The sequence below is a fragment of the Onychomys torridus genome, chromosome 16 (genome assembly GCF_903995425.1).
Source record: "Onychomys torridus chromosome 16, mOncTor1.1, whole genome shotgun sequence".
NCBI lineage: Eukaryota > Metazoa > Chordata > Mammalia > Rodentia > Cricetidae > Onychomys > Onychomys torridus.
Genome location: NC_050458.1, coordinates 6,703,702 through 6,730,195, shown reverse-complemented (window position 1 = coordinate 6,730,195; position 26,494 = coordinate 6,703,702). Strand labels below are relative to the sequence as shown.

Genomic DNA, 26,494 nt, shown 5'->3' with positions numbered 1-26,494 from the left:
CAGGAGGCAGAGGCAGGTGGATCTCTGTGAGTTCGAGACGAGCCTAGTCTACAGAGTGAGATCCAGGACAGGTGCCAAAACTACACAGAGAAACCCTGTCTCAAAAACTAAAAAAAAAAAAAAAAAATCTATGAAAAAATTTACGGAAATCCACTAGTTAAGAAGTTAATTTCATAATACAACTTTAAAAAAACAATAAAAGGGTTAAAAATAATTGCACTGCATAGGTGGGCAATACTGCTACCAGAAGACATACTTTATTAAGGGAAAAGAGCAGTACAAGACATGGAATACATCCCAGTAAGTTACTGGTCAGGGGTCCCAGGGGTCTCCAAAACAACAAACTATTGCCACTGCCCTTGGTTGCCTACCATAGCTACACATAGGACACTAATGCTGAAGAAGACACACACTTTAGCTACACAACATAAAGAAATCAGTTTCAAACTAACCAGGACACCCTCCCTGCTGTCTAACTTTCACAGTGTTACAAAGTGCTATTCAATCTGCTGGGAGAGAAGAGACACTAGTGGATAATCTTACTCAGAGAAATGCTATACCACCAGCCTCCCACCACAGCCTGGACCTACTGCTGCAATAGTGGCATGGTTGTTATGGGTAACTATCAACTTTCTCATTTGAATTGGGGCCTGCTCCACAGAAGGGGATTTCATGCCTGGTACTGAAATTCCTGCCAAAAGCCATATACATGCAGTTGTGCTGTTACACAACTACTAAATATTTATGTTTATACCCATAGAACTTGACTACCCTCATCTTTTGTCATAGAAGCTTCTTCATGCAGTGGGCAACAATCAGTGGAGAAATGCATGATGGGCCAATGTGCAGAAAATAAGAGGCTAGGTATTGAGTCCTAAGTGAGAGATTCTTTATCAATGACAACAACAAGGCTCAGCCAACACCACGGGAGATGAGGAAGGGATGTGCAAGCCAGAGACAAGGAGGAGTACTATATAATATTGTCTTCTGGACAGGGCATGCCTAAAGCAATCATGGATTGACAGGAGCTATGGTTACCTGCATAAGACCTGAACAGATCAAGGCAGGCAAATTTCCAGGATAGGTGGATTAAATGATCTTCAGGCCCATCCCTTACTGAAGAGCTAATATTTGAAGGAGGAAGGAAAATCATTGTTTGTTTGTTTGTTTTAAGATGTGGCCACTGGTAGGTTCCTCATGATCTACTAGCTGGATCCACACCTCACATATTAACTGAACTTAGTAAGTTATCAAAGAAAAAAGAAAGATGTAAGGTTGGAAAGGAAGGATGCTGGGAGACATGGAGGAAGTTAGAGTAGAAAATGGAAAAAAGATATGATCATATTTCAATGTATACTTGCATAAAATTCTCAAAAATGGAAAAATTTAAAAGGTTAAGACAAATCGCTGGCACCAATCATGCATAACTAAACATGTAAAACTGGTAACTACTAAAGGTTAACAGAAATAATAAGATACATATTGATATTTATATTCACACTTCAGGTAAGTTAATATATGATATAAACATATTAGCTAACTGAGAAATGATTTCTCAATTTTCATACATATATAATTTAAAAATACCACACAGGTTATTTCAGAGAGGTGTGTGTCTGATTGTCTGTGTCTGTACACATGCAATGATGGGAATAATATCGCCAATCACTTCCCTCAAAAGTGTCCAATTAGTAAACTTTGAGAGAAGAGGTTCTGGGACTTGAACCTTGGACCATACACATGCTAATCACACACTCTACCACAGAGTGACACCCTCAGCTCAGTTGTAACTACTTTGTAGTGATTTTTTTATCCTCTTTATTAATGTTTTTTCTGAATGAAACTTTAGGGAAAAAAATAGGTAAGTGGTTTCCAAAGCAAATTAGTCATTGAGAAGTATTTAATTCTGTATTGACTATTATCAAAATAGATAATTGCTGCCTTCAAAATAAATATGCAACATTAAATCTTTGAATTTGGATTCTGAATTATATTTTTTAATTATATTTGTGTTTTAATTTTACATATCAGCCATGGGTTCCCCCTGTCCTCCCCCCTCCCGCTCCCGCCTCCGCCTTCCCCCAGCCCCTCCCCTCCATTCCCATCTTCTCCAGGGCCAAGGCTCCCCTGGGGATTCAGCTCAACCTGGTAGATTCAGTACAGGCAGGTCCAGTCCCCGCCTTCCAGGCTGAGCATGTGTCCTTGTGTAAGCCCAAGGTTCCAAACAGCCAGCTCATGCACTAAGGACAGGTCCTGGTCCCAATGCCTGGGTGCCTCCCAAACAGTTTAAGCTATTCAATTGGCTCAGTTATCCAGAAGGCCTGATCCAGTTGGGAGCTCCACAGCTTTTGGTTCATAATTCATGTGTTTCCATTAGTTTGGCTATTTGTCCCTGTGCTTTTTCCAGTCTTGGATTCAACAATTCACGCTCTTCGAGTCCCTCCTCTTTCCGACAGTTGTAGTCCTAGAGCTCCACCTGGGGCCTGGCCGAGGATCTCTGCATCCACTTCCATACCACAAGGGCATTTGCTCAGCTATGTTCATAGCAGCATTGTTTGTAATAACCTGGAAACAACCTAGATGCCCTTCAACTGAAGAATGGATAAAGAAAATGTGGTACATATACACAATGGAGTACTACCCAGCAGAGAAAAACAATAACATCATGAGGTTTGCAGGCAAATGGATGGATCTAGAAAAAAATCATCCTGAGTGAGGTAACCCAGACTCAGAAAGACAAACATGGTATGTACTCACTCATAGTTGGATACTAGATGTAAAACAAAGATGACTAGACTGCTACTCACAACTCCAAGGAGGCTACTTAAAAACAGGACCCTAAGAAAGACACAGAGATTGCCCAATAACCGAGATCTACAGGATGAGATCTACATGAACAACCTAGACGACAGTGGGGGTACTGAAGGGCAGGGCTCAAGGGAAAGAGAGCTTAGGGGAGGAGATCCCAGCTGGATCAAGAACAGAAAGGGAGAACAAGGAATAACAGACCATGATAAATGAAGACCACATGAGAACAGGAAGAAGCAAAGTGCTGGAGAGGTCCCCAGAAATCCACAATGATACCTCCACTGTAGACTACTGGCAATGGTCGAGAAAAAGCCTGAACTGACCTAGTCTGGTGATCAGATGGCCAAACACCCTAATTGTCATGCTGGAACTCTCATCCAATAACTGATCTGAATTATATTTAAAGCTTAGGTTCACTTACAAACATAAGGAAACAGAACCTTTCTGCAATTGTAATGTTGTATCACTAGTCTGTGCTACAGCACTTCGTTCAATCACAATGAAACCCATAAATTGCATGCTGGAACTACACTTAATTTTCCACCTCTCCCCACCCCAATAAAGAAGTAAATTAAACATCTATTAAAGATATAATAACATTAGCTAAGTATAAACAATCAGGATATGATGGCTATTCTTGGTTGTCAACTTGATCACATCTGGAATTATCTAAAACCCAAATGGCTGGGCACAGCTTTGAGAGATTTTTTTTTTCTTAATTAAATCCTTTGAAGTGGGAAGACCCACTTCTAATCTGGGTCCTTGAGGTGGAAAGATAAACTTTTAGTGCAAATCTTTTGAGGTGGGAAGATCCACCTGGCCATACCTTCTACATAAAGGACATGGAAAAAAGGGCATTCTCTTTCTTTGATGGCTTACTCTTGCGCTCATTATCAAGTCTTTCCTTCACTGATATTAGAGTCTACTTCGCTGGGGTTCCAGCATATACTGAAGACAGTTGAAACATCCATCATTTTGGATTGAACAGCTACAGGAGTCTTGGTCCTTCCATTCAGAGATAGCCATTGTTGTAATACCTAGACCACAGCCTGTGAGCCATTCTAATAAATGCTCTGTGTGTGTATAAATATTTAATTTATATATATGTTCAATGGCAATATTTAATTTTAGGTATATATTAGTTATATATTTTATATAAATGCTATAAAATTAATAATATATTAATTTTAGATGTCTTTTTCATTTTTTCCAGGTCACTTACATATCCAATATTTATTTCAGGTATTGTCTCAGTTCTTAACTAGAATATGTTTTCTAGAAAAGTATGAGATACTTATCTATTTTAATTCACTGCCATCTTTCCAGAACCTTAACATCAGTGAGTGGATGAACTAGTATATGAACTACAGATATATTACACCAGTGAATGGATGTACTAGTATATGAACTACAGATATATAAATAACATCAGTGAGTGGATGAACTAGGATATGAACTACAGATATATTGCACCAGTGAGTGGATGAACTAGGATATGAACTACAGATATATTACACCAGTGAGTGGATGAACTAGGATATGAACTACAGATACATTACACCAGTGAGTGGATGAACTAGCATATAAACTATAGACATAAGAGAGTTATACACTGTTTTCATTAAAAGTTTTGCTGTGCAAAGTTCTAAAATTCAGTTTCATATCTTAAAAATAATATTTAAGACTCCCCAAACTCAAATACTATTACAAAATATATTCTTCTCATCAAAATGATTTAATAAAATTAAAAAGTTCAAAAAAAAGTTTTAATATTATTTTATGTACATAATACTGCTTATTTCATTGAAAACATCATATGTAAAGTTTATTCATTGTTTTCCAAACTTGTTCAATTCAATATATTTTACTTTCTTAATTGATTTTTAAATAATATTTTGATCTTTACTGGGGAAATGGCACATTTATTACTCAATATAAAAATCAATTGGTGTATATATAATACTCTTGAGAACATTTTTTTCACTAAGACCCTAACTGTGAGTAGTTTTAAAATATATATGAATAAGTCTTGATGGAATATATATATGATGATCACAGCTCTCTTATATGATTCATCTTTCCTACTTCAAACTTACACCAAAAGCCAGTTGTCAAGACAATATGCTACTGAAACAGGAGAAAACAGATAGACCATTGAGATAGGACTGGTACTCAGAAGTAAATCCACAGTGGTTTTTAAAAATGACATGACCATTGAACAGGATCATTTTCAACAAATAGCATTGAACTACTGAGTATCCACCTACAAGAACAATAAGGTTTTAATAAATCATATACAAAAATTAACTCAAATAGCTCAAAAAACTTATTGTAAAACTTAAACTCATACAATGATTAAAGGAAAAATAGGAGTAAAACTCCATGACTGTGGTTTAGAAACTTAGGAACTTCATTTCTCAAGTATAACAAAATAAGTAACCAAATGAAAATTTTGGTGCACCAAATGAAAAACCATCCAAAAATTCTTTTAAAAATTGGAAATTATATATATCTGATGAGCAGCTAGTGTCCAAAGCACATATATAACTCATACAATTCAATGATAAAAGTCAACCAAATTATTAAATGAACAACAGACATAATCATTTTTCCACTGAATGCAATAAGTACAAGAAGAGATGCTGAACGTCATTAGCCATTAAAGAAACACAAATAAGGGGTTGGGGATTTAGCTCAGTGGTAGAGCGCAAGGCCCTGGGTGTGGTCCTCAGCTCTGCAAAGAAAAAGAAAAGAAAAGAAACACAAATAAAATGTGCTACTTATGGTGGCACAAACCTGTAATCCCAGCACTGAGTGGCTAGAAGCTAGGCTACTTAGTGAGACTCTAGACAAGCTGGCTATGCAGAAATACCTTGTCAATAAAGAAAACAATGAGCTCTCTTTCCCCCGACCCTTGCCCTCTATTACCCCTCACTCCATGTCCAGGTTACTCATGTAGATCTCATACATTTCTCTGTTGTTGGGTGATCCCTGTGTCTTTCTTAGTGTCCTCTTTACTAGACAGCCTCCCTGGAGTTGTGAGTTGTACCCTGGTTATCCTAGTATCTACTTATGAGTGAGTACATACTATGTTTGTCTTTCTGAGTCTGGGTTACCTCACTCAGGTTGATTTTTTCTAGTTCCATCCATTTGCCTGCAAACCTCATGATGTCACTGTTTTTCTCTGCTGAGTAGTACTCCATTGTGTATATGTACTACATTTTCTTTATCCATTCTTCAGTTGAAGGGCATCTAGGTTGGTTCTAGGTTCTGGCTATTACAAATAATGCTGAGCACGTGTCCTTGTGGTATGTTTGAGCATTCCTTGGGTATATGCCCAAGAGTGGTATAGCTGGGTCTTGAGGGAGATTGATTCCCAATTTTCTAAGAAAGCGCCATATTGATTTCCAAAGTGGCTGTACAAGCTTGCATTCCCACCAACAAGGTAGGAGTGTTCCCCTTGCTCTACATCCTCTCCAGCATAAGCTGTCTTCAGTGTTTTTGATCTTAGTCATTCTGACAGGTATAAAGTGGTATCTCAAAGTTGTTTTGATTTGCATTTCCCTGATGATTAAGGATGTTGAGCAATTCCTTAAACGTCTTTCAGCCATTTGAGCTTCTGTTGAGAATTCTCTGTTTAGCTCTATAGCCCATTTTTTAATTGGACTGTTAGTTATTTTGATGTCTAATTTCTTGAGTTCTTTATATACTCTGGACATCAGCCCTCTGTCAGATGTAGGGTTGGTAATGGAGGGCAAGGGTAGAGAGAAAGAGAACTTGGGGGAGCAGGAGATCCCAGCTGGATCAGGAGAACAAGGAAAGAGATACCATGATAAATGAAGACCCCATGGGAACAGGAAGAAGCAAAGTGCTAGAGAGGTCTCCAGAAATCTACAAAGGTACCTCCACAATAGACTACTGACAATGGTAGAGAGAAAGCCCAAGCTAACCTACTCTAGTGATCTGATGGCCAAACACCCTAACTGTAATGCTAGAACTCTCATCCAGTGACTGATGGAAACAGATGCCCCAGGTGGAGCTCCAGGAGTCCAACTGACGAGAGAGGAGGGATTATATGAGCAAGAAATATTGAGACCATGATTAGAAAAAGCACAGGGACAAATAGCCAAACTAGTAGAAACACATGAACTACGAATCAATAGCTGAGGAACCCCCATGGAACTGGATCAGGCCCTCTGGATAAGTGAGACAGTTGATTAGCTTGAACTATTTAGGACGCCCCCAGGCAGTGGGACTGGGACCTGTCCTTGGTGCATGAGCTAGCTGGCTTTCTGGAACCTAGGGCCTATGCTGAGTCATTTAGCTCAGCCTTGGTGTAGGGAGGAGGGGACTGGACCTGCCTCAACTGAATCTACCAGCCAGGCTGAGCTGAATCTCCAGGGGAGACCTTGCCTTGGAGGAGGTGGGAAGTAGGGGAGGGTTGGGGGGAAGTCTGGGGGATGGGAGGAGGGAGGAGAGAGGAGAGGGGAATCCGTAGCTGATATGTAAAATTAAATTAATTATATGATGATGATGATGATGATGATGATAGATAGATAGATAGATAGATAAATTTTTAAAGAAGGAAAAAAGAAAACAATGAGATAACACTTCAAACCTATCAGGATTGACACAAACTAGACGCAAAGGCCATATATTACATTATGTAAATAAATTTATATGAAATGTTCAAAACAGGAAAACTCATAAATAAAATGTAGCATGGTGGTTACCAGAGTGTACAGGAATGACTGCTAATTAGGGTGGTCGTGGGGAGTAGAAAGAGAAATGTTCTAGATCACACAATGGTGATGGTGGTGTGGCATCCTTAACAGACTAAAAACCTCTAGCTTGTAGACTTCTCTGTTATACAAATTATGCACCAGCTTACAAATTAAAAAGAAACACCTCCTGTGGAAAAGGTTTTCTGTAGAACTTTCAGGCCAGATGGTCTACATCAACTCTGGGGTTTCTCCTTAAGATTCTAGCCCAAAAATTAGGAGACAGAGTAGTTTCTTTGGTTGAAATTTGATCCCAAAAAGTGCAGTGCAATTCTGAGAAATAAAACACAGAAAGAAGGTAAGCCAAAATTTTTTAATTAAATAATAGACCATTTGGCGGAGGCAAATGAAGCTAGGCCATGAGAGAATTTTCTCAGTCACTGCACCAAGGGTAAGGAGACTGGGACATTGATCTAGTAACTAAATGGAACTTCTGTGTCTCTCCTTTAGGTTAGGCTTAGAGGATTGTAAGATAGTCTCAGACAGAGAAGTCTGTTGGTGTGCCCAGAAACCATGCAGGTGTCATCGGGGTGAGCTGACGGGGTGTGCAGAAAGCACCTGTAGCAACTGCTAGAGAAGGAATCACGAACTCACACCATACAAAACTGGTCTACAAAATTAAAATTTAAACAGTAATAAAAGCCTTACAGATCTTTGTGTGAAATGAATAAATTTTGATACAATATAAGCAAAACGTAAGTTTATTCCATTCACATATATTTTTAAGTCAAAAAAAGAACTAATGTTTATGTTAATAACAAAATCCTAGACAATTACAATCAAGAATGTAGGAATGGTGGAGTATTAAGAAACTTAATTCAACATTTTAAAGAATATAGGAGACAATATTATCATCTCAATCAATGAAGAAAGAGCAGTCACTAAAGTTTAACACCACTATAGGGTTTAAATTAACTCTTAGAAAACTAGAAATACAAGTGAATGTCTTCAACTTGGGAAGTGAAATATAAATAAAAAACTAGTTCTGTAGATTCATAAAGTTGACTTCTCAAGAACTTGTCAAGAACACAGAGATATGTATATCAATAGAACAGCATGGAGGACTCAAAAATAAACCCATGAGCCGGATCTCCCTGGTTTTGACAAGGTTAACAAAAACATACATTGCAGAAAATGTTCAACAACTGGGTGCTAAGAAAACTATGTCTACATGTAAAGGACAAAAACTGTATCCCTATCTCTTGCCATTCACAAAAATCAGTTCAAAATGTAACTAAGACCTTCACAGTAGACCTGAAACTCTTGAGACTAATATAGGAAAAATTAGAAGCGCTTTAAGATATGGACACAGGCACACATTTTTCTGGAAAAGATTCTAATGGTCCAGGAAACAATTTTTTTTTTAAATTGGCAAATGGAATTATATGAAACCATTTAGTTTCTGCACAGCAAAGGAAATAATCAGTAGAGTGAAAAGAAGGCTCACATAATAAAAGAAAACCTTTGTCAGCTCTACATCCCAGAGGAATTAATGTCAAGAATCTATCAAGTGCTGCAGAAACTACACACCACCACTGAACCATAGCATCTGATTAATAACAGGCAGATGAAGTGGCTGGACAGTTACAGAAGAAACACAACTGGCAAATATATACTTGAAGTATGCTGAACATTGTTACACATCAGGAAAACATAAACTGAACCTCATTGAGATTCCATCTGACACCATCAAGAAAACACACAAAAACTGTTGGTCAATGTGGGGAAAGAGGGACCCTTGCACACTGCGGTGAGCAACCCCTAGAGAAATCAATACCGAAGCTCCTGAGAAAGCTGGCAGTACTAGATGACACAGCTCTAGCACACTTTTGGATGTGCACACAAGAGACTGTAAGTCAGAATACTAGAGATGGTTGCACATGCAATATTTATGGCAACACTGATTCCAAACGGCTAAGATACAGAACCAGCTGAGGTGTTCATTAATAGATCCATAAACAAAGTGAGTGCAGCAGACCTACATGATATTGCTTTATTCTGTCATAAAGAATGAAAATACGTCATTTGTAGAGATATGGGTGTAGCTAAAGAGCATCATGTTAAAGACATAAAGACAAATCTGCATATTTTCTCCCATATGTAGAAATCATATATTTACTTGTTTGTTTGTGTGTGTGTGTACATATGAGAGAGTGTATGTGCGCATTTGTGACACATAAAGGCGGGGAGGGCTGGAGAGATACCTTAGTCAATTAAGTATTTGCCATACAGCCATGAATTTAAATCTCCAGCACTCATGTAAAAAGTCAAGCATGGTAAAGGGCATCTGTAATCCCAGTACTGGGGAGGCAAAGACAGGAGGGTATCTGGAGCTTGTTAGCCAGCTAGCCTAACCAACTCAGTAAGCCATAGATTCAGAGACCTTGCTCCTTAAGGACAGAGAGAGAGGGGGAGGGAGGGAAGGAAGGAAAGACTGCATGTCTGATGGCCAGGGAGGACAAAGGAGAGTACTAATCCCCTGGAGTTGAAGCCATAAATATTTATGAGCCACCATGTAGGTGCTGGGAACCAAACCTAGGTTCCTTGCCAAAGTAACAAGTGCTTTTAACCTGTCAGCCACCTCTCCCATCCCTTGAAATCTAGATTTAATGAAAACAGGAAGAAGGACTGGGAGGCAGATGGCATGAAACAATAATTGAGAATGAATATGAGCAAAGTACAGTTATATATAGATAAATGCTATAATGAAATCCACCATTATGTATACTGCCAAAAGATTAATTTAAAAACATTGGGGGAACAAAAAGAAAAAACCTTTCCGAAAGCCACATTTGACAGAGAAGGTTTAATAAACAAAACACATAAGATGTCAACAAACTACATGGCGAATGAGCAAACTACAAGAACTGTTGTTACTTGTCAGGAACTACAGAAAAGACTAGAGCCCAGACTTGCAACACTGAGAATGCCCTTAAGTAGGCAAATTTCAAATTACAATGCCTTTGACAAGCCAGTGTTACAACTCTTAAAGAATATTTTCAAATCAAATCAGTGGAATAGAAACTGCAGGTAAGCAAATCTGTCAGGCAATCTTTTTTTTTTTTTTTTTTTAAACAGGGTTTATCTGCATAGCCCTAACTGTCCTGGAACTCGCTTTGTAGACCAGGCTGGCCTCAAACTCACAGAGATATCCTTGCCTCTGACTCCTGAGTACATAGATTAAAGGCATGTGCCACTCCTGCCTGGTTGTCAGGCAATCTTAATCTGCATGTATATCACAATTTTCTTAACCTAGTTTCCAAATTCATCTGTATTTATTGTTTTCTTAAAAATGGAAAGAAACATGATAGTTCCCTATAATAAACGTGAAATATTAATTTGTAGATTTTAAAACTTAACAGCATCTTAACTCTGACAGCAAAGACACTGTAAAATGTAGTTTTAGGGTAAGGGACAGTTCAGATTATAATTTTAACTGGTACACCTCATCAATTACCAGCAAAGTAGATTGTCAGAACATGGTCTAAATATGGAGTGGTGTGGAGAGAATTCTGCATGCTTGTGAGAAAACTCTAAGAGTCTTGGGACCTCAGTTACCTCGAAAACATGGAACTGTTCTTGGAATGTGTCTTCATGCCCCTCAAGTGTAGTGGACAGGAGTAGGTTTATTTCAGATTATTCGCTACAACTGGCTATTGCTATTTGTTTGTATGTCTCTATGGGAAAACAACTGTTTGCAATGCACGGCCTGCCCTGTGACTGTCCACTTTACTGTGTGACTGCTCATCACCCTCAGAGTGTGAACCTTCTGATGCTCTGGATAAAGTGGCTGTCGCACGAGACTTAGTCCTCCTCGCTGTCAGCTCCCTCGTCCAGGTCCCACTGCCTCCAGGTCAGCTCCTTTGTCCAGGTCCCACTGCCTCCAAGTCAGCTCCCCTCATCCATGTCCCACCACCAACTAAAGCAGGTAAATCAATAGTAGGTCACACTTTAAAAGCTTGTTTGTGTATACAATTTTAAAATAAAATAATGCTACTTGTCAATTTGTAGTTGGTTAAAAAAAATATACAAATTTAAGGAGGAAAATATGAAAACATGCAAGAAAAAGCCTCAGAGGAAGTAACCCTTGACTGTGGCAGAATACAGTGCTCATGTGTGTTCTTCTGTTTTCTGCTGTCAAGAAACTGCTGTTAAATACAACAGTATAAAGCCATCTCCTTGAGACTTTTGTCTGCAAAACAGCTAACCTCTAAAGAAAGTTTCTTCTTACTAATACTGCAGTTAGGAAACAAAGCATATCAACTTACAAACAGTCATTCCAGACTGCCTTGAATGCTTTACAATAATAACATTCACTGGTGAAGCCAGGAAGTCTTAAACAAGAGATTACTATGAATCTACTATAAATAGCAAAAATGTCAGCTAATAGGCCCACTGATGTGATTTTATTAAAGCATGATAAAGATAGCACTGAGCTTTATAGAGTTTGTAAAATTGCAAGTGTTATTACTTAGACTATAGTGGAAACTGTGGTAAATTAATCACCTATACATACTTCCAGTCACTTCAAATAATAATGAAGATAGCATACCTAATAAAATTGTGGTACTCATGAGATACACCTGAGAATCAAGTGATGAAGAAATTTCAAACCAATGAGTACTCATACTCAAATTATTTGGGTCTTATCTAGCAACTTACATAAGGATCACTGTATTAGTTTCATTATCACCAATGTAATCAAATATCTATGAAGACAACTTAGGAGAGAAATGGTTTGTTTATAGTTTAGGGGACACAGTCCATCACAGTGGAAAGGAATGGCAGGGGACCATGAGGCAGCTGGTCACAGTGTGTACAGTTTCAGGGACTGTGGTGATTATTTTATTTGTATTTTAATAAATAAACAAAAGTCAGGCGGTGGTAGCACACACCCATAATCCATTCATATGGCAGGCAGAATTCTCTGTGTTCAAGGACACAGCCAAGCGTGGTGACACACGCCTTTAATTCCAGTACCTACCATAGACGTGGAGGTCTGTACAGACAGGCAGTGACTAGGAATTGAGGTGGCTGGGCTAAGAGCCAATGAGAAGGCAGAACAGCAAGGCAATAAAGGCACATGTTAGACAGGAAGAAGCTTGCTGAGCTAAGGTTAGCTGGTGGCTATTCCTATTTCTCTGATCTCTACGGCTTTCACCCCTGTGTTTGGCTCTGTGTTTCTTACTTAATAAGACTGTTTAGAAATTCAACTACAAGGGACACAGTCCATCAAAGCAAGAAGGGATGGCAGGGGACCATGAGACAGCTAGTCAAAGACGACGACCTCTGGCCTGCACATGTGCACTGACAGGCAAGCACACGCAAACATGCATACAATACACACATACACAGCAAAGAAAGAATATGAACATTTATTTAACTCGAATATTTAATTGGATGAGACTTTCATCAACCAATTTTCATTTGGCTGATGAGGTTTGACAACAAGATTATCTTTGCCTATTAGCTAATATGTTTCATTTTTCTACAAACAGAAAGCAAGATAAGGCAGTTCTAAGAGATACTGAAGATAACTAGGCATATGAGAATGCAAAAACAATTCCATAGTATAAATTGTACTTGGCAGAATACTAAAATTAACATTTCCAAATCCTTCCTAGGCTATTGGCTTAAACAAGGTATTTCTAAGTCAAAAAAAAAAAAAAGAAGAGTCATTTGATAATTATCAGTAATGCCTTTTTTGGTATAACTCCCAGAAACTGACAGAATAAATCACTAACTCAGTAATAAATTTTACAAGGCTAATGTTTTAGGTTCTTTGCTTTCAGAAAATTGAAGGAAAACCTAAATTAGTAGCCAACTGATATATAATTTAAGTTTTGATGACAGGGCACCACACTTGTCACATGACTTGTGAAAAATTCCAAAATCTGAGTGAATGGTTACAACTGAACTTCAATTCAACTGGTATTATTTTTTTTTTTTTTTTTTTTTTTTTTTTTTGGTTTTTCGAGACAGGGTTTCTCTGTGTAGCTTTGCGCCTTTCCTGGGACTCACTTGGTAGCCCAGGCTGGCCTCGAACTCACATAGGTCCGCCTGCCTCTGCCTCCCGAGTGCTGGGATTAAAGGCATGCGCCACCACTGCCTGGCATGGTCTTATTATTGAGAAAACTTTCTCAGCAAATACATCTATTAAACAAAAGAGAACTTATGTTAAATTCTATCAAGGTTTATTCTATCAACATTTATCAATAGATTTATGAACAACTTTGATAATCAACCTACCCTTTTCCTTAAGAAATGAGTTTCTAGTAAAATTTTATTAAACTTAATAATTTCAATTATAAATTTTACTTGTTACTTTAATAAACTGTGTATTAATTTTAATTTAACTCACTCCAATAGAAAATATCCAGTCTTTAAACCTTCTAGTCACTAGAATTATTTGAATGTCTCATTTCAAATTATACATATTTTGTTGTGACTAACTATAAATAGATTTTTCTCACAATATATATACAAGTATATTCTCTTTGGATGTCTAGAAAATAACTACCAAAAACATTACTATATGTGAAAGAAATCTGTGGAGGAACCTGAGTGAGTAATGCTGTCCCCAGAAGTCAATGAGCATCAAACAAAAGGCCTGTGACAGGCCTGAGATACCTACCTCTGAGTGGCTAGTCAGGTGGCACAGAGACAATTCAGGCTACTCTCATTGCTCTTGGATGACAGACAGAGCTTGAAGGTAAGTTCTTCTATTTCTTTTTCTATTCATTTGTTCTATTGCTGAAGACGCCACACATTTTGGTCACAGAACTTTGAACTAGTACTGACCTAGAAGCTTCCTTCCTGGTGACTAACCTTCATAGTGTCAGAAGGAGCCATGTAGATTGCCAGGTGAAAACAGTTATCAACAGTCTTGCTCAGCTGTAAACACTGTGAACTGCAATAATGACCAATGCAATAGTGGACTTTACATATTGGGGATAACCAAAAGCTACGTGATTGGAATAAAGCCCATCCAATAGGAGGGAGGGAACTCATACCTAGTACTGAAAACCTAGCAAAGAACCGTAGAGGAGAATCTACCACTACCATTCTGCTAAGTTGATAGAGTATCCGACTGTCTACTCAGCCTTAGAAGGATAAATTGGCGCAGCTCTCAAGTCTCCTCACAGAAGCTGCAACAACAACCGACCAAGTGCAGAGAACACGCGACTGTGGCATGCACATCCCAGTGGGACAGATATGACACGACTTGTATGTCCACAGTTCGGGGAATATGGGGAAGAGGGGTGACAACGTTGAAAGTCTCTTCTGGACAAGACCGGGATGGTGCACCCAGGAACTCTCAACAGCTCCAGCTGCCAGTACAAGCCCTACACCAGGTCACGCAGACAACATTCCGCGTGGGTGAGGGAATGGCTCACAAAGCCTCCCGCTGAGGAGCGAGAGCTCCTGAAATAGGAAAAGGAGCTTTCCATTAGGGATGAAGCCCTTGACACACTGCCCATGTCCTAGAGGTCAACCCTATACTCATGTGCATATGGACAAATCTAACTAGACTCAAGAGACTGTGTGTGTGTGTGTGTGTGTGTGTGTGTGTGTGTGTGAGAGAGAGAGAGAGAGAGAGAGAGAGAGAGAGAGAGAGAGAGAGAAGAGGACATGTACTTGAGAAGGAAGGAAAATGCAGGAGTGCTGGAAGAAGAATATGATCAAAATGCATGAAAGCAATATATGAAATTCTCAAAAGAAAAAGAAAAATGTGGGGAAAATATAATGTTCATGTTCAGAAACAAAGAGGGAAACCATCAGCAGGAACACAATCTGCATTTAGTTTTTGACACTTATGGAAGTTATCAAACTCCTGAGCTATTTCAAATCTCCTGGTTATGTTGTTTACAAATACAATAATACTCCTACTATAAAATGTCAATGCTGATAATGCTAGAAAATTTAAGCTCAAACTACATAAGCATGATGACAATATTAGCTGTTATACTAAAAATATCTAAGGAAGTATAAAATTTTTTCAAATAACTTAAAATATTGAATAAAAAGCATAGTTCAAAATCAATGCCTGGACTACCATCTCTGCTCCTCCTTTTAACAAACACACATGAAATTCCCATTCATAACCATCTTATATTGAGCTAAAGTGTACCATATTCTAAGCATAGTTAAGACTGCAAGTCCTTTTCCAGAGGAAGTTCCAAGAGTCAGGCCTTGACTACTACAGCATTCTTTTCTTCCCCACCAAGAGACTGCCAAGAAGACAGACAGCAGGCATTTAGAATAAGTCTGCCCAGCTCATGGAGTAATTCGTACTAATATTCTATTTAATCACCATTTGTAAAATGGTTTCATGAGAAAATTCATTAGAAACTCATACATAGCATATTAAGGATGTATGTTCTTCCTCATTCTCAATAACTGCCCCCCCCAGACTTAGTAGTGATTATTCCAATAAATTAAAACCTGCATCCCCCAAACACTGGCAGAATATTAGCTTTCTATGTTAACATGAAATAATACCTACCTAAATTAATCATTTCCAATACATGCTAAATTAAGAAACAAAATGAGGAAATTCAATATAAGCCAGGCAGAGTACATATTATGAACAGTTTTTTGCTTAATGGCTTAATGCATGAGTTACCTCTACATAGTTTTATTCTTCATGTACTTTCTATATTTGGAAATCTAGGATCTGTGACATATGGGCTTCTGAATATGTTAACATTGAGAGAAAATCAGGGCTTATAGTCAGAGAAAACAGGTATCTCAACCCACCTAGCACATTAGAATCACCTCAGTAACTACTAAAAAGGAAAAAAATTCTCAGAACCACCTTTGGATGTTCTGATTCAACTGGTCCTATGGACAAAGAAGTGTGTACAATTTCTTTTTCAAAGCTCATACACTGAATGTGACACAATGAACAGACAAACAGCCATAAGGAATTTTCCGAGATAAATCGTGCCAAATCTGACTATTAGCTGTGGCACCTTGAGAACATTATTTAACCTATTTGACAATCTATCTTTTTTTTATAAAATGAAGACAACTGAGGTACTTGAAGGGAGACCGTCAAGCACTGTTCTGTAATCTCCGATGACCTGGTAGTCAACAGCTTCTAGGAAACATTGGTGACATATTGCATATTTACACTTTCCAATGTGCACATAAATAAATTCAAGCTTCCTGCCTGTACTTTTAGAACTTAAAGTTAATGTGATATATTTTAAACATAAATAATAGAGTTCTCAGTTACAAAAATTTATCTGATGTTCTCAAGTGTTTATGTTCATCAATTGGCACAAGGATACAACAACGTGTTTGCTAATTTGGATTAAAAGGCTGTAGAAGTACTAATCAAAACCGGTGCAATGCTTAAGAATGTTAATAATAGAAATACATATTTTTCATAATTAGCAGAAAATTATTTAATATATTTAATTCTGTTTAAAATTTTTTCAAAAATACACCCTTATGACTATCTATACTTTGATATTAAAATGTTTTAATGTGGTAAACAGAATAGTCTTACATTTTTTATTTTAATGAAAATTCTAAATTGCCTTTATTAAGCAAGTATGTGTTAGATGCAAAATACAGCAAATACTTAAAAACTCCTAGTCTACTCATTTCAAATGAGTTTGAGTAGCAACAGTTAACATCAGAGGGGAACTAACTAGTTTATAGGTACCCCAGAAAAGGACTTAGCCCCCTCTTATGTGCTTTCGTGCCTGATGTCTCCTACTCCTTGGAGAGAACAAATTCCAAAGGTTTTTTGGGCGGGGAGCTGAAAAAGAATTATCAGTGATAAATTTATTCTGATATTTATTTTAAGATGATTGGCAAAGTTAAACAACTTTTTATTTCAACTCCTAAAGAATATATCATTCATGAAAAAATTCAAAATAAAAACATGAAATTGAGAAAGTAGACTAAAACATTTTCTACAGAAGTAAAGAAAAGTATGGTGGCTGTAGGTCCCTGGTGGAGGGAAGGTCAGCAGGTCAGGGGGAACCACCAAGGATTGGGTTTGGGCAGCAGGAAAGGCTGGAGGAACCACATCACCAGGGGGTCCCCAGGCTGGACTGGGCAGAGGGGCTCCTGCCAGCCATCTGCAGCAGGACTGAGTGAGTCTGCAGAGGCCAGAACTAAGGACAGGAAGGGCAATAAAGACTGTCTACTTTAGCCCCAGCCTAAGAAATGTATTTGTCTCAGCTTATTTATATCTATTCATCTCAAAACTATGTTAAGAGTGAAGCATATTTTACTCATTCAAGAGAACAACCAACCACCCAGAACAAGTATGTAAAGAAAGGGGAGCAGCTCTTGCCAGCTTATTATCCATTCTGCAAGCACTGAGTAAACCCAAAGGCAATTACAAAACCCAGTGTCCATATTCACGTCTGTCAGCTCTATGTTCTTGTGAGCTGATGACCAAACTTAGTCATTAGTAAATAATTTTAATATCAACTGTGTATTTCCAATCTTTTAGTACTGATTAAATGCTTATGATAAATAAAATACAGTTTCACTGCCTTCAAACAACCAATATGTAAAATATAGGTAAGAGAGTAAATCTCAGAACAATACAAGAAAGACAAAAGCAAAAACATACAAAATCCTGAAGAAGTGTGGACAAAACCTTGGTATTCTGTGAAAGGAATATCTAACTGCTTGGAAGAATATGAGTGAGTTTGTTAAATGGACTAAATGAAGGAGACTCTAAATGTAATAAACAATCTGTAGAAAGAAAAACAAGCATTAAATACAATGTTGCCTTCTTAATAAAAGATACAATTCAAAAAGAACTTGAAAAATAGAGGCAGGAGAAACAGCTTAGTCAGAAAGGGCTTCCTACTTAGCTGAAGCCTGAGTTAAGAATCCCCAGAACCCAGTCAGGTACGGCAGCCTGCTCCTATAACCCCAGCTCCTGTGAGGCAGAGACAGGTTGGGGCAGGCTGTCTAGTTGAAATGCCAAGATACAGGTTCAATGAGATCCCCTATCTCAAAAACAATAAAGTGAAAAGAATAGAGGACGACACTAACATTAACCTCTGGTCTCTACATGCACATGCTCACATATGCACGTTTGTATAAATGCACACAAGCACAGACACGTCAAATACGAAAACAGGCAAAAGAAGCTGAAAAGTGGAACCATGGGAAATGAAACAGATGAAGGTAAAATGCCATTCATGGATGGTGTCATATGCCAAGGCCAAGGCCTAGCAGCAAAGAATACCTTTCTTGTATCCCAGTCCCTCCACCAATTACATGTATTCAATCAAGTCAATGAGTCCTGGATTTTTATGGACTCTGTGTCATGTGTATCTCTACTGAGCATTATCTTACTTTTGTTGACCGTTTTCCTGCTTTTTCAGCATCACAACAAATCTAACACTACCTGATGAAAGTATCATCAGCCTCAACTGGTGCCATTGTCAACTAAGGAAGCTTACGTCTAACTTGAAAAATGTGCTGGCATTTGTTAGAGCTGCACAAACAACTCGTGAAGTCTATTGTGATAAATAGATAAAAATAAACTTTGAACAGAAGTTAAGACAGCACATCCTCTCTACAGACACAGTCCCTAAGGAATCACTGCATGTTCACTGTCAGCCAGATATTGTGGGTAGCTAGAGCTAAGGCAGAGATATTCTTAGAGATCCAAGCTGACCACATCTCAGGTTGATAATAGTCTCGTGGGTCACATAGTTTGGACCAAGAGAATCTATTTTAACAAAGTGCTGAACTTTAATTCTTATTGCAGGTTATAGTCACCTATACAATCAGTACTCCAGGCCATAGCGTCTCTCTTGTCTGTGTATGCTACCATCCAAAGCAAGCACTGAATATAATAACAAATAAAAGTAGGAAAGACCTCAAGATAAATGACCATCTGTATTTAATAGTTCATCTTATGGTTTATATGAATAAATAAATACATGGAACTAGCTAGTGACCATCTGTCAGACTCAGGGAAAGCACAGTACTTTTCTACTAGAAATATGATCCCTGAGACACAGAAAAGGAAATGCCTTGGAAGAAATAATAACAAGTGTGGGAAACACAATAAAGCAATAATTATGACAATACCCCACCAACAACTGACTTTTATTTTCTCTGTTCTCCTAAGATCAATTGATAGCACAAAAATCAGAGCACTTCTATAAACAAGGAAGCCACCACCAAGGCTGCCACAGCTAGTGCTAGCTGAGTCCCTTTCAAATGCCTGACACTAATTCTAAAGTATCGAGAAGGATGTAGAGACGGCTTTCCGTGTTGATAGTGACATAGAGTAGTACAGGCATCATGAAAACAACATGGTACATGTCTACAATATGATACAGAAACCTGCTACTGAGTATAGTTTGAAATGAAATAAGAATACTGAGATGCCTGAATATCTCAATAGTCACACAATAGTCACACAATAGTATTCACAATAGTTAAAAGACAGAATCAACTTGGGTATCTACCAATGAAAGAAATGATAAATAAAATGAGATAATATGTAAATCTACAACAAATACATGCAATGGAATACATATACAATACAAGAAAGAACAAAATCTTGTCACATCTGACAGCATGGATGAATATGAGGTGCATCATGTTTGGCAAAATAAGCCATGAAAAGTAAGATAAATATCACATTATCTTTCAAAACACTAATCTCATTTAAGGATAGAGTAGTATGGTAGTTACCAGGGAGAAGAAAGGATACTGGGCAGAGATTAGATAAGAGGTGGCAAGTGTCTGAAGAGGAAGCATACCTAGTAACAAAAGACAGGTCAATAAACTGCTTGAGAACAGAGTTGGTAGTAACGATGCACCACATGCACGCACACTGAATGACACCATCAGCAGGTTTGTACATTAATTAACCTATTAATCTTCAAAAAAGCCTCTAAAAGTTGTTAGAATTCCCACAGGATTTTAAAAAGGGAAATCATTAAAATGTCTTTTCTTCTACTCAGAGATTTCATTCCAAATCCATATTCAGTATTTGCCACAAAATGCACTGTCCCCAACTGAGCAGCTGAAGACTTTGAAAGGAAGCAAAAAATTCGAGGTGGTTGAAAAAAAAATGGTACTGCACAGAAGTCTTCAACTATTTTGAATGTGTATCATTTGCAAGGGGAAAATTTGAACAGGCTCAAGGCTGAGTTTGACTCATGAAAAGCTACAATGGAAAGATCTTTGTCTTTATATGCAGAGCATCAGTCTTGAGAACAGATCTAAATGCAAATAGACATTCCTGGGCAGATATCAAATTATCAAAACCTAGGGTGTATTTTATTAACTCATGAAACAAACTATTGTGAGAAAGAGAAATATTAAATATTTATGATAAACTACAAGATAATCATTTCAGTAAACCCATTTTTATGGCATTGTAGTTATTATTACAGGCATTAACTCTAGATATTAAGTTGGAAACTTTATAAAACCTGAGTAATATAACAGTGAGTTTAGGAAAACATTGTAAGGTAAAGGAAGGCTTATCATAATGAAGAATGCTTTGAAATAATAACGAAAGTATTAAATTATAAAAATTCAGGCCTCTATAAAAAATTAATATTTTCATCTCTAATATAATGAAATGAAAGTTGTTTTTTGTTTCAGTAAAATCAGCATGCATAAGTATGTTATAATGTTTAGCAACTATCATGCAATATAACCAACAAAATACTTAGAAGGATAAAATTAAATGTAGCTATAAAATTAAATTTACCACAACAATAAGAAAAAGTATATTAGACAGAAAGAAAGAAAAACTCTAACCACTTTGTCCTCCTGGTGTGAATATCCACGAAAGCAAGTTTAAAAAGACAGAAAAGACAAAACAAAAAAAGAAAGAATTAATTCCATTCTTAGTAAGAACAGCTTTTAAGAGTTTCTTAGTGAAACAAAGTACAGAGAAATGTTTACACTTGGACTGAATTCTAAAATCTCAACTTTAAATTAAGAGGGAATTTTTCCCATTTATTTTATTAAATTCAAGTAAAAGCATTCCAAATGTTAGATATATTGAGAGAGAAACAAAATAATTTCCATAAGAGCAATTAAATACCCAAATATCAGAAAAGGGAAAGTGCCCTTTTCACAATTAAGCCTTAACTAAATACTGAACTCAGAAAAGAAAACAGAAAAAGGTTTAGAAATAAAGACTTTATATATATAAATGATAAAACATTGCATTCTTGCTCAATACAACTATCAAAAGTAGACAAAATGAAGTATTACATAAAATATGTATATTTGCTTCACAAATTATTTCTACTAATTTAGATTTCTTCTAAATTTCACATAAATGAAAAGAAAAATTAAATAACTCATTAAAGATAAAATATTATTATTTTTATTAGCAATTGCAGGTAATAGCCTCAATATCTGAAATGCATAAACAAAGCAAAGAAAAAACAGAGTCAAGAGAACCTTATCTTCCCCTCAAAACCCTCCCTAGCTACCGTCTCTATTTCCTCCTATATCCTGCCCAAAGATCCAAGTCTCCCTCTACTTTGCTGGGTTTTCTACTCTCTGTAGTTAAACTGCCATCATTGTCTCCTGCATGCTGGCCATTTCTAATCACCTGAAAGGCCCCACTTTCATTTCACCATAGTATTCTCACAGGCCTGGCCTCTTTAAAAAATAAAGAAAGAAATTCTAACTATAGTCTGAATTGTCATCTTCAAGAAAACAGAGTTTTCTTACAGGAAAGAGCTTTATCAAATATATTGTCTATTGTCTACAGAGTTCAATGGAATAGAATTGGAGACCTAGATCTAAGTCAATGCAACTATAATTACCTGATTTTTTTTAAAGATGCCAAAACTATACATTGCAGAAAAGACAGCACCTTCAACAAATGGTGCTGGTCAAACTTGTCTTCAATGTGTTTTTAAAAGAAAAAAATTTGAGACTAGATTTTTATCTCTCACCCTGCACAAAACTCAGCTCCAGTGGATCAAGGACCTCAACGTAAGAACTGATACCCTGAAACTGCTACAAGAAAAGTAGGAAATACATGTCAACTTACAGGCACAGGAAGGGGCTTTATGAATAAGATTCCATAGCACAGGAAACAAGACCAACAATCAAGAAATGAAAACACATGACACTAAAAAGTTTCTGTGCAGCCAAGAAAAGTGTGAAGTGAGTGACCAGACAGCCCAGAGAATGGGAGAAATCTTTGCCAGCCATTCATCTGACATGATTAGTGTCTAGAATATACAAAGAACTAAAAAAAAGGCAAAAATTTAAAAAAAAAAAAAAAAACTCCCCCCCCCCAAAAAAAAGGTTATGGTACTGATTAGAAAATTCTCAAAAGAAGAAATGCAAATTGGCTAGGAAACACATTTTTGTTTGTTTGTTTTGTTTTGTTTTTCGAGACAGGGTTTCTCTGTGTAGCTTTGCACCTTTCCTGGATCTCACTCTGTAGCCCAGGCTGGCCTCGAACTCACAGAGATCCGCCTGGCTCTGCCTCCTGAGTGCTGGGATTACAGGCGTGCGTCACCACCACCCAGCAGAAACACATTTTTTAAACTGTTCAACATCCTTTGCCATCAGTATTAAAAATGCTTCAAGATACCATCTCACCCCATTGAGAATGGCCATTACCAGAAATAAATTCCGATGTGGAAGTCACAAAAAAAGAGAAAAAAAAAAAAGGAACGTCTACAGACTCCTTGTGGAAATGTACACCAGTGCATCCACTTTGGGAAGCAGTCCATGTGTTTCTCAAAAAACTAGAAACAGAAACTAACATATGACCCAGCGATACCTGTCCTGAGCATACACCCTCAAAGGACTTCATATCCTCCTATTTGCACATCCATGTTCACAGCCACTCTATTCACAATGTCTAAGAAACAGAACCAACTGAGATGTCCAACAACAAATGACTGGATAAGAAGGTGGTGCGTATACACACTGCAATGCTATTCAATCATAAATGAAAATAAAATCTCTATGTAAATGAATGGAACTGAAAAAAAATACATGCATACTGAGTAAGTTAATATGGCCTACAAAGACAAACACAGTTGTCCTCTCTCATCTACAGCTCCTAGCCTCAAAACTTTTGTGTGTTTAACTTGTAGCACATGAAGAAACCAAAGAACTAGAAAGAGGTGTTGGGGTAGGTGATACAAGAGGGACAGGAAACAGTAAGTGATAGAGAGCTAAAGCAGAGGTGGAACACTGAGGTCGAAGGCTTCAGTGGGCAGCAGGCAGGAGTGTGGAGGAACTAGGGAAGGAGAATCTAGGACAAAGAAAGAGTGTTTGGAAAACCATATGGATGCCGACGATCTCACAGCTGGGGAGGAAGAACCACTTTTTGACACTGTGTCCCCATTAGTGCATTTCCTAGACTCCACAGGCAGCCCCACACTTTTTAATTGTTGAGAAGGCCTGGTTATGGGGCATTTGAGGGGAGGCAGAGAGGATGGGAATAGACACATGATCAAGATTCATTGTAGAGACATATAAAATTCTTTAGGATTAAGAAAAGTTATTATTAAAAAATAAATTAAAATTAAGTGTTTAAAAAAATGATGATGACATATATTCCAAAATGGTATGTCTAAGATATGTAGACCAATATTTTCCTTCCAGTCATTCACTCAACAATACACTGACCTATTACATACTAAGTACAGAGAAACATGCACTGAGTAGTCCAAGTGAATCAAAGAGATGCAATCAATTAACAATGAAATTTGAGAATACTAGATTAGAGATCTGTATAATCCAGTGTATTACAAAAGAGAAAGTAGTTGATTCACACAGAATACCCAAAGAAGGATCATGAAGGAGGTGGTGCCTATGTTGACAAAAACAAGTAGGCAAGGATTTTAGAGTGAGGTCTAGAGAGAAGACTATTTCTGACTGCCATAGAAGGATGAGCCAAGGCACAGCAGACACAGATGGAGGTAACTACAGAGCAGTGCTGTCATGTGGCTCGTCTGGGACAGAGGACTGAGTGAAGTGCTCCTAAAGTTAGTCAGGGGACAGACCGTGAGGCTCTTCACACCATAGCAACTGCAGTCGCTCGGCAGATGCGGAATCACTATGGCAGTGTGTGTGTCTGAGGAGCCAAGACTAGAGCACACAGACCAGTTGAGAAAACAGAATTAAATGAGAGTCTATAGAAACAAAATTATTCCATTTTTAAAACCTGTGGGGAAAGGGAAGAAATCTGAGGTCTGGCTTTCTGGTTTAGGTGACAACATGTAGTGATACTATTGGAAAAGGTAAAAATTTCAGAAGGAAATCTGAGGATTATTCCAACAGCAGAAAGGATACAGGAAGTCTAGTTTGGAATAAGTAAATTCTAGTGGTATTCTAAGATATTTACAGAAGAAGAATTATAAAAATAACATTTCAAAAGACTACAATGACATAGTTCTTTTGTGGATCTTAACTATTTGAATTTAAAACAAGTTAAAAATAAGGATTGTTAATTTCTTTAAAATGTGATTTCATTGTTCATTGTTTGGGGCTAATAATATTTGAAATTAACTTACTTTACTGAGAGTGTCTTAAACTATTATAGAGTCTTCATTATTATTAGAAGGCACTGTGGTTGTCACCACACTCTTCTAAATAGTGTTTCCTAACGTGAGGTTTGCCTTAGCTACTGATAAGCAGCTCGTCTTATATACCGAAGAGTTCAAGTTCTCCAACATTTTAAGAGCAAACAGATAGCAGATGTAGGTTTCAAATGCAGATCTGACCATAACTGGTCCTGCATCCAGTAGTTTTTCTCTTTTCCAAAATAAACTAGACTATACGCCTATCATACACTTTCAATTTAGCATTAAAGTTTAAGTGTTTATTTATGACACACTTTAGATGTGTTATAAACTGAGGTTATTAAATGTGTGTTTATCAAATCTTGATACTACTTAGTTCATTCAATATAAGGAAATGTCTACTGTGCATACTGTGTGGCAAATGAGCACGCATTATCTAAATCCAACTTCCAAGCACATTTTTTTAATTTAAATACTGTCATTATGTGTTACTTGGAAATACAACCACTTTCCAAAATTTGATTCTACAAACCATGGATGGCACACTAGAATTATGCCAAAGATTATGTTGATATAATTATATAAATTTGCTTTTCTATTCCTCAAATTTCAATTAACCAGTTTTCTAAAATAGTACATTTCAATACCTTCATTATAATATATGGAAGAATAGTTAAAAAAAAAAAAGCCTAAGTCACTATATATACTATATAATAATGATAATTAATGAAGCTTCTTAATTAGATTTTAGATTACTTAAGCAGTAGAAATACTTAGCTTTACTTCATTTATCAGAAGTACATTTATCAGGTATTTTAAGAATTATATGAGTAAGTTAGTAGAAACTGATATAAGATATTAAACCCAGAATAAAACCTTAGAGGTCATTTAGATTAATTCCTTTATTTTCTATATTATTTCTATAAGATGAAATGTCCTATTTGAAGTGCTCTATTTAAGCTAAACAATGTAATTCTGAAAATTTTCAAAGTTAGATTAATCAAGCAGATGGAAATCAATTAAGCATGTGGCAATCAATTTTTCTCACCAAAAGACAAAAGAAACAAGTTAAAGCTGTCAGATTTTGAAGGGTAAATAATCCTTATTGCCAGGCATGGTGGTGTGTGCCTTTAATCCCAGCATTCAGGAGGCAGAGGCAGGCAGATCTCCAAGTTCAAGTCTAGCCTGATCTACAGAGGGAGTTCCAGAACAGCCAGGGCTACACAGAGAAACCCTATCTCGAGAAAAACAAAACAAAAGTTTAAAAAAACTCCTTGTTATAAATTACTCTCAATGTCTTTTCAATTCAATGTTTTCCACAATTTAAATGTTACAAAATAATGTTTCCTCATCTCTTCATTTGACTAAAATCTTATGGAA

General features: G+C 37.1%; 1 protein-coding gene across 14 annotated transcripts in view; it reads right to left on the bottom strand.

The window, feature by feature from the left end:
- The window catches only part of Rims2 (regulating synaptic membrane exocytosis 2), a 465,362-nt gene that overhangs the window by 343,050 nt on the left and 95,818 nt on the right, over nt 1-26,494 (bottom strand). The window lies entirely within an intron of this gene.